Here is a 7,270-nt window from a genome sequence, read left to right as displayed (position 1 = left end):
TTTCAGCATTGGACTACGACTCTGGGGATCATGATTTTAATCCCATGTCGGCCATGTAAACCCACTGGATATCCTTGGGCAAGTCACATTCTCTCAGCTTCAGAGCACGGCAATGGCAAACCCCCTCTGAAGAAATTTGCCAAGAAAACCTGATGCCTTCGTTTAAAACAGTCACCTTAGGGTTGCCATAAGTTTGAAATGACTTAAAGGCACAGAACAACAACACTGACAATATGCATTTTACATCCATTTTATATTTAATTCTTGTCTATTGATGGTTTTTTAATATGTAGTGTGGATGTTTTGGAATGGCAGTTGGTCATAAGGAATAAAGAGGTTTAATGTAGTAAAAGAGGTAATCATTTTTCCATTGTCTTCCATAAACTATCTGGACATTTCCCCATCTATCTGATATTTTTAAAGTATCATTCAAAGGACAGAGTGATCAGATTACTTAATTCTTGGTCACTGTTATGATTGTACACAACCTGCTACCATGGTTATTCTTTACTTCTGAGAGAAGGAATCATGCACGCAAAGAAAAATCTCAGTAGTATCAGGATAGTTGAAAGATAAGAGAGGGGGAAAAGGTATGCAGTCATGCTACAGTCTGTTTATTGATGAATTAGGATGGGATGGCAAAGGATGCCTGTTGTAGAACTTACCTGGTAGGGGAGATACCATGATCATGAAGGTGGTTTTCCCAGTGTGAGGCTCATCCATTGCACTCTAGATGTGCTGCCCCCTGTGATTTCCCCAAATGCAGGAAACCCAACTGCGTAATTTATGGTAGTGGGGGACTGCGTTCGTGAAGTAAAGATTATCAAGAAAAGTATATACAGTTGGCCCTCTGTATCCATGGATTTTTATCCATGGATTCAAACATCCACAGCTTGAAAATATTCCCCAAAATATATAAATCCCAATAAGAAAACCCGGATATTGTCATTTACATAAGAGGCACCATTTTACTGTGTCATTGTATATAATGGGATTTGAGCATCCACGGATTTTGTTATCCATGGGGGATCATGGAACCAAACCCCAGCAGATACCAATACCCACTGTATTTTGCATCACTTTAGGGCCCTTTCATACTACATAATGATAGCACTATGATTCTGTTTTAACTGCCATGAAAACATTATATTCTGGGATTTGGAGTTCAGAGAGGGTTATTTCGAATTCTGAGTCAGATACCTCCAATGTCTCATCAAACCAGCAATTCCAGGCTTTCAGGGGAATCCAGCCATTACGGTTAAAGTGAAATCATTGGGCCAGAACAGACCAGCTCTAAAACTTGGGCTTTCTGGCTGTTTGTGGGCATGGCGTTTAGATGCCACATGCCCCCAAGATGTCTTGAAGCAGTCTGGCTGTCCAGATGTGGACGGCTTCATGACACTCTGGTGGCACAGCATTTACACACTGCAAGCTGCCAGGTCATCATGAAGCCATCATGGGGCCATAGTAAGATGGGAAAAGCCAGCTTTTTGCCAGCTGAAAAAAGTAGTGGATCTTTGTTACTCCTTTTTCAGCCAGCTTCAAGGCAGATTGGAGTTGTGGTATGTGTTTGCTTCAAGCTGCCTCTTCTACTTTTCTGTTTTGCCCCATAGTTCTATAATTAATACAGTGTGAAAGCAGGGATACTAGAGAGAAAACTGGAGATGGCCCTTGTATCTTGGGTAGAAGAAGGAATGTCAAAAGGTGTTGTTTGTTACCTGTTTACAGCTCTATGTGAAAAGCCTTTTGACTTTATGGAAGAGAAGCTGACATAAACACAAAGTATCCACACAATTAAGGGGCTTGTGTTTTATTTTGGAAAAGTAAAATGTGCACAATACCATGTATACATTTTAGAAATGTGAGCACCTTAAAGTGTATATATCTTAAAAATGTGCATGAGAGTGTTTTAGTCAATGGGGAAATGTTTAAGTCAATGAGGAAAATGTGCTGATGAAATGTGTACACATTGCCACTTGACAAGAAAACACAAAGTCTGACAACCTGACAAAGAAAGTGGTATATGCAGGTGAGATTGGAAGAAATTGAAGCTGAAAGTGTGTCACAGCATTAAAAAGTATGATTTTTTAATTCTCTCAGCTTGATGTTTATAGCTTGATATGATGGGAAGTCAGGAGAAGCCTCAGTACTAGCGAATGAAACTTCCGTCGAAACCAATGGTGTTAGTTTATGACAATTGAGAATTTGTTTAGTGATACTGACTTGTCTTTTTGAAAGGATGAGGGTTTAAAGAGCATGCATGTACACACACACACACAAACGCATGCACACACACAAACACACAGATAGGCATAGAATAAATAAAGCCTGAGCCTTTACCTTGTGGGAACTGGCAGACGATGAGAGAGAAAATGTTTTGCATCAATATTGCTTGGAAGGGAACACTATCTTGGATCTTGCTCGTGATGCAGTCACAAAACCTGTACACGTGCAAAAGGGCACTGCATGCTTCAGATAGCATGGAGATCAGAGACCTTGCTGACAGAAAACGGCAACAGTGGATAATCCTTGTAAATAAGGAACATAGTTTTAAAAGTACACACTGAGAAAATGATCCTAGGTCTGATTGTGCCAAAATTTGCACAGGGATTTTTCTGCTGTACTGCACAACATGAATCTGCAAGATTTTTTATATTTATTTATTTATTTATTTGTTTATTTATTTATTTATTTGACTTCAGAAAAAGAGGGACAGACTACAATATGTCATGTACTTGTATTGCAAGCTCACTTCCAGGACAGGGCAGCATATGGTTTGCAGGAATCCTGATGGATATTGTTAAAATCGATGGCATATCAGCTTTCCCTTTTTATTCTTTTTCTTTTTAAAAAAGATCTCTCTTGTACACCTGACTATAGAGATAAGGTTGTTGGGGGGGGGGGGGAGGTTTTAAAAGCCAAAGAACTGGGAAGAGAGGGAGATAAAAAGAAGCCAAGATCTATTGCTTTCCCCCCTTTCATTCTTGATTTCCATTTCAGTGATATATAATCCCATTATATATAAGTGATGTCATCATATACACTAGAGAGAGAGGGCAAGGGGGAGAGAGAGAGAGTAGGTGATGATAGTGCCTATATACAATTGTGATTTTATGTGTATGTACATTTTAAAAGTTGTATAGTAAGGATCTTTCGAAAAGCTGACTCAGATGCTCCAGTCATTGTGACAAAGTGAATTCTACTTCATACTTTCTGTGTAGGGAACTTGAAGTTTATGTGGGACTTGGTTTGAGGACTTACAACATTATCTGCTGAAATGCCCTCTATACATATCCCCAAGACAAAGGTTCTTAGGTTATATTCCCTCACAAATCGCTCACCTCTTGAGCAAATTTGTGTACTGTTAGTAGGTAACAATATATATAATATTGAGATGCTGGCAAAATTTGCTTTGGCTGCTATTAAGGTAAGACCTGCATATCAAAAGCAGTACTTTTAATAGTAAAGAATGGTGTTGTTAAAACAATGTTGTAAATTTCTTACATTTTTATATTCTTGACAAATTTCTCTTTTGTATTTGATGCCAAATTTTAAAGTTATTCTTCCATTTGGCTTTTATTTAAGTACAGTATATGGAATTGTAAAGGCTCATAGCTTTAAGCAATAAAATTCAGTTCATCATGTCAGTTCATGGTTTGAGAATACTGTAACGTTCTTATGAAGGAGCAGGTGTCATCGCATTGGAAGGTGTCATTGGAAGGGGAAGAGCTTGAAAAGTTACTTTTTTTGACACAACATCCTAAATCCCATAGACAGCATGGCCAGGCTCCATGCTGGGGGAATTTTGGAGTCGTGCTTAACAAAGGTAACCTTTCCAAGCTCTAGGTTTCTGCTCTGAGGGCCAGGGACAATATATTTTTTTAAGACGATCATGACACCTCAAAGAAAGGGGCAGATGAACTGGCAATGTTATCATAGAATCATAGAGTTGGAGAAGATCTCAAGAGCTGTCAAATCCAACCCCCTGCCATGCAGGAATGCATATTCAAAGCACTCCTGACAGATGGCTATCCAGTGCTGGTTTAAAAACCTCCAAAGAAGGAGATTCCACTACACTCTGAGGAAGCATGTTCTGCTGTCTAACAGCTCTTACTGCCAGTAAGTTCTTTGATCTGGATATGTAGGCAGATGACTATCAGAGTGCAGGTAAATAGTATAGCTTTCCCCCCACAATTATTTCTGAAGATGAATAGCTAGTTAACTGAATCTTGTCCCTGTTGGTGATATGCTGCCACAGTGGTCTCTTACAGTACAAGGACCTTTTTGGGGAATGGTACATTGCAACAGAGGTAGGGTAGCAGTGATAGCCAACTCCATCACCAGTTAATTTACTCTAGTAGTTCCCAAGCAGTTCAGGGGCTGTCAGGATAGATTTCTCTCCTATCACAGATGTCTTTGACTGACAATTCTACCCCTTGCCACCTAACCATGAAAGCACAGCCCACCTATTCTGGCATAGGTATGTCAGCCAATAAGATGGTGGTCCATGTTTTATATTGAGTGAAACTGAAAAAATGCACATCATCCATAGGCAGTCTTCATTCTAGTGGACACATCTACTGTATACATTTTAAACAAAGCAGAGGGAAAAATCAGAAAGGAAGGCAACTGTGGTCTTCCAGATGTGTTTTTCCCCTCAGAGTTCCTATTACCCATAGCCAGAATAGTCAGAGATGATTATTCAGCTCCAGCTGGAGAGCTAGCATTGAGCAGATGGTTGAACTCAATGGCCCACGAGGCCCTTTCCAACTCTATGGTTCTATCTGAGAGTTGCACATAGATCCATGCAATGGGGATGGAGCTGCCCACCACAGCATTAAAAAGAGGTAGAAAAGATAGACCATAATAGCCAGTTTTGTGATTTGGCTAAAAATACTTTCTTCTTGCTTACAGCCATTCCACTTGGCTTCTGTATAAGCAGATGTGTAGTTTGGAGGATGGGGATGAAAATGAGTGCATTGCCTCTTATAGGGATTCTCCCTCCCCCAGTGAAAACTTCCTTTATTCCTCCAATGTCCAGCACTGGAGAGAAGCAGATATTGAAAATCATCCATCCCTAGAACTCTTATATTTGCTGTCTTCACATTTCCTTGGTCACATTGCCTGCCCTTTTTCTTTTGATGCATAAACTGTCTTTCTAAATGCTCAGCTGAAGTTTTAAGTTACAGAAATCCTAGGAATCTGAGTACTGAAGGAATGGTTGATGAGGGGCAGAATTCTTTTCTGGGGTGAGCAATGTCCTCACCCCCATAGCTTCTGCCAATGGCAAACCCCTTCTGAAGAAACTTGCCAAGAAAACTCCATGCTTTAGGGTTGCCATAAGTCGGGAATGCATGAAAACACACAACAACAACAGCAGCAGCAGCAGCAACAACAACAACAACAAGGCTTGTACTGGCCCTGTAGAGAAATGTATCAGCTTTGCAGAGTTCAGTCATGGAAGCAGGCAGAAAAGATCAGATGGCTGGCATAGGTTATTATTATTATTATTATTATTATTATTATTATTATTATTATTATTAAAATTATCATTATTATATTTTTAATATCCCACCTCTATTCCAACCTAGGGATTCAAAGTGGCTAGTTTGACTCTAACAGAAGAGGGTATTTGGTGTGTGTGTGTGTGGGGGGGGAACAAAACTCAGTCAGTAGATACTGTATACATATAGGTAATCTTTGAGAAAACAGAAGAAATCCTTTTACACAATTGGAATAGATGGTTAGTTTAATCAGCAGTTGAGAGCTCTGTGTACATCCCAGGTAAGAGGCATGTGCATCTTTCAAGGGTGCCTCATACTGTCAATGTAGGGTGAGCTGTTTCCCCTTTACTTGGATCACAAGCCATCAGTAGTTTCTTACAGTCCTTTGGCTCACTACAAAAAAATTCTTGTCATCCTTTGACTCTTGACTTAAGCAAAAGTCAATGACCACTGTGGAAAGAAAAAATAAGCCTGGGTGTGCAAATCTACAGCACTATATAAATAAACATAACAACAACAACAACAACAACAACAACAACACCAGCAATAGTTCCAGCATATCAGGCATGGGCAAATTGTGGCCCTGTGGATGCCATTGGACTGTAAATAACGCCAGCTTAGCAATGGTGAAGAATGATGGGAGAGCCACTCCAACAACATTGGGAAGCCAACAGATTTCCCAGTACTGTTGGAGCGGAACTCCCATCATTGGGAAGCCAGCAGGTTCCCCAACTTTGCAACAGATCTTGAAGTGATTAAGTATTGTAATGAAGACAGCACATTGGCACATCACAAAGGTACAATTGCTGTGAATGGAAGGCTAGCACTGTAGTTGCATGTCCGGCTCCAGAACTTGGGACTAATATTATAGGCAGCAAGTCCTCCACAACACTTTTGCCACTTACGAGTATCTTAAACTGAATTCAGTAAGTAGTTGCTGTAGTATGCTATTTGCCATGGTTTCCCTGATTGGTTAGTAGGTATGCTGGAGAATATCTGTCTACATTTTTAAAGTGAACTGGTGAGATTTATGCTTCTAAGACATCGGAGTCTCTGAATTTTAGGACGGAGGCCTTCGCTCAACAATATGTACAAAATATGTATTTTATGGGGAAATATGCACAATTTAAGTCATGTTCATGTTTCATATTTTTGCAGAGAACAGCTCAGAACAAACTGATGACAAAAGGTAATACATTTATGACCATTGACATGGGCATCTCTGATTGTTACATAGAAATGCTTGATCAATAACATCATGCAAATTGGCACACATAATACCACAAAGTAGTCTTCAAATGACTTTGGTGAGCTAAAATAAACTGCATAAAAATCATTTGTCAATCTGTTTTAAACCGAGCTTAATCTATTTCAGGTTTCTTTCCAATAAACCAAAACACATCAGATTAAATTTAAATTAAAGAGGTAAACTGGCTTATTGGCCAAAGTGATAAGGTGCTAAATTAGGGCCAACTTGAAGACATAGAACAAGTAGAACATATTCCCCTACAAACCTCAGAACTTTTAAAATATCAGGCAGCAGATCACAGGCTACATTCCTATTGTTTATGTGGAAGAGTAAATTACTAGTAATCACAAGAAGACTGTATTTATCACACAAGGCTGATATTTCTCATATTCCAAAAAGTGAACCTTGACTTTGCCATTTTATATAAGGGACACCATTTTACTACACCATTGTATTTAATGGGACTTGAACATTCACAGATTTTGGTATCCACGTGGAGTCTTGGAACAAAACCCCA

General features: G+C 39.4%; 1 non-coding gene across 1 annotated transcript; it reads left to right on the top strand.

The window, feature by feature from the left end:
• Positions 1 to 657: 657 nt before the first annotated feature.
• Positions 658 to 816, top strand: LOC149323235 (U1 spliceosomal RNA). The gene has a single exon (XR_016279618.1). It is a non-coding gene; the product is annotated as a U1 spliceosomal RNA (small nuclear RNA).
• Positions 817 to 7,270: the final 6,454 nt, after the last annotated feature.

Source organism: Sceloporus occidentalis, unplaced genomic scaffold (genome assembly GCF_023333645.1).
Source record: "Sceloporus occidentalis isolate IW3139 unplaced genomic scaffold, rSceOcc1.0.p SCAF_1, whole genome shotgun sequence".
NCBI lineage: Eukaryota > Metazoa > Chordata > Lepidosauria > Squamata > Phrynosomatidae > Sceloporus > Sceloporus occidentalis.
The sequence above is the reverse complement of the archived record's forward strand: the minus strand, read 5'-3'. Positions and strand labels throughout refer to the sequence as shown.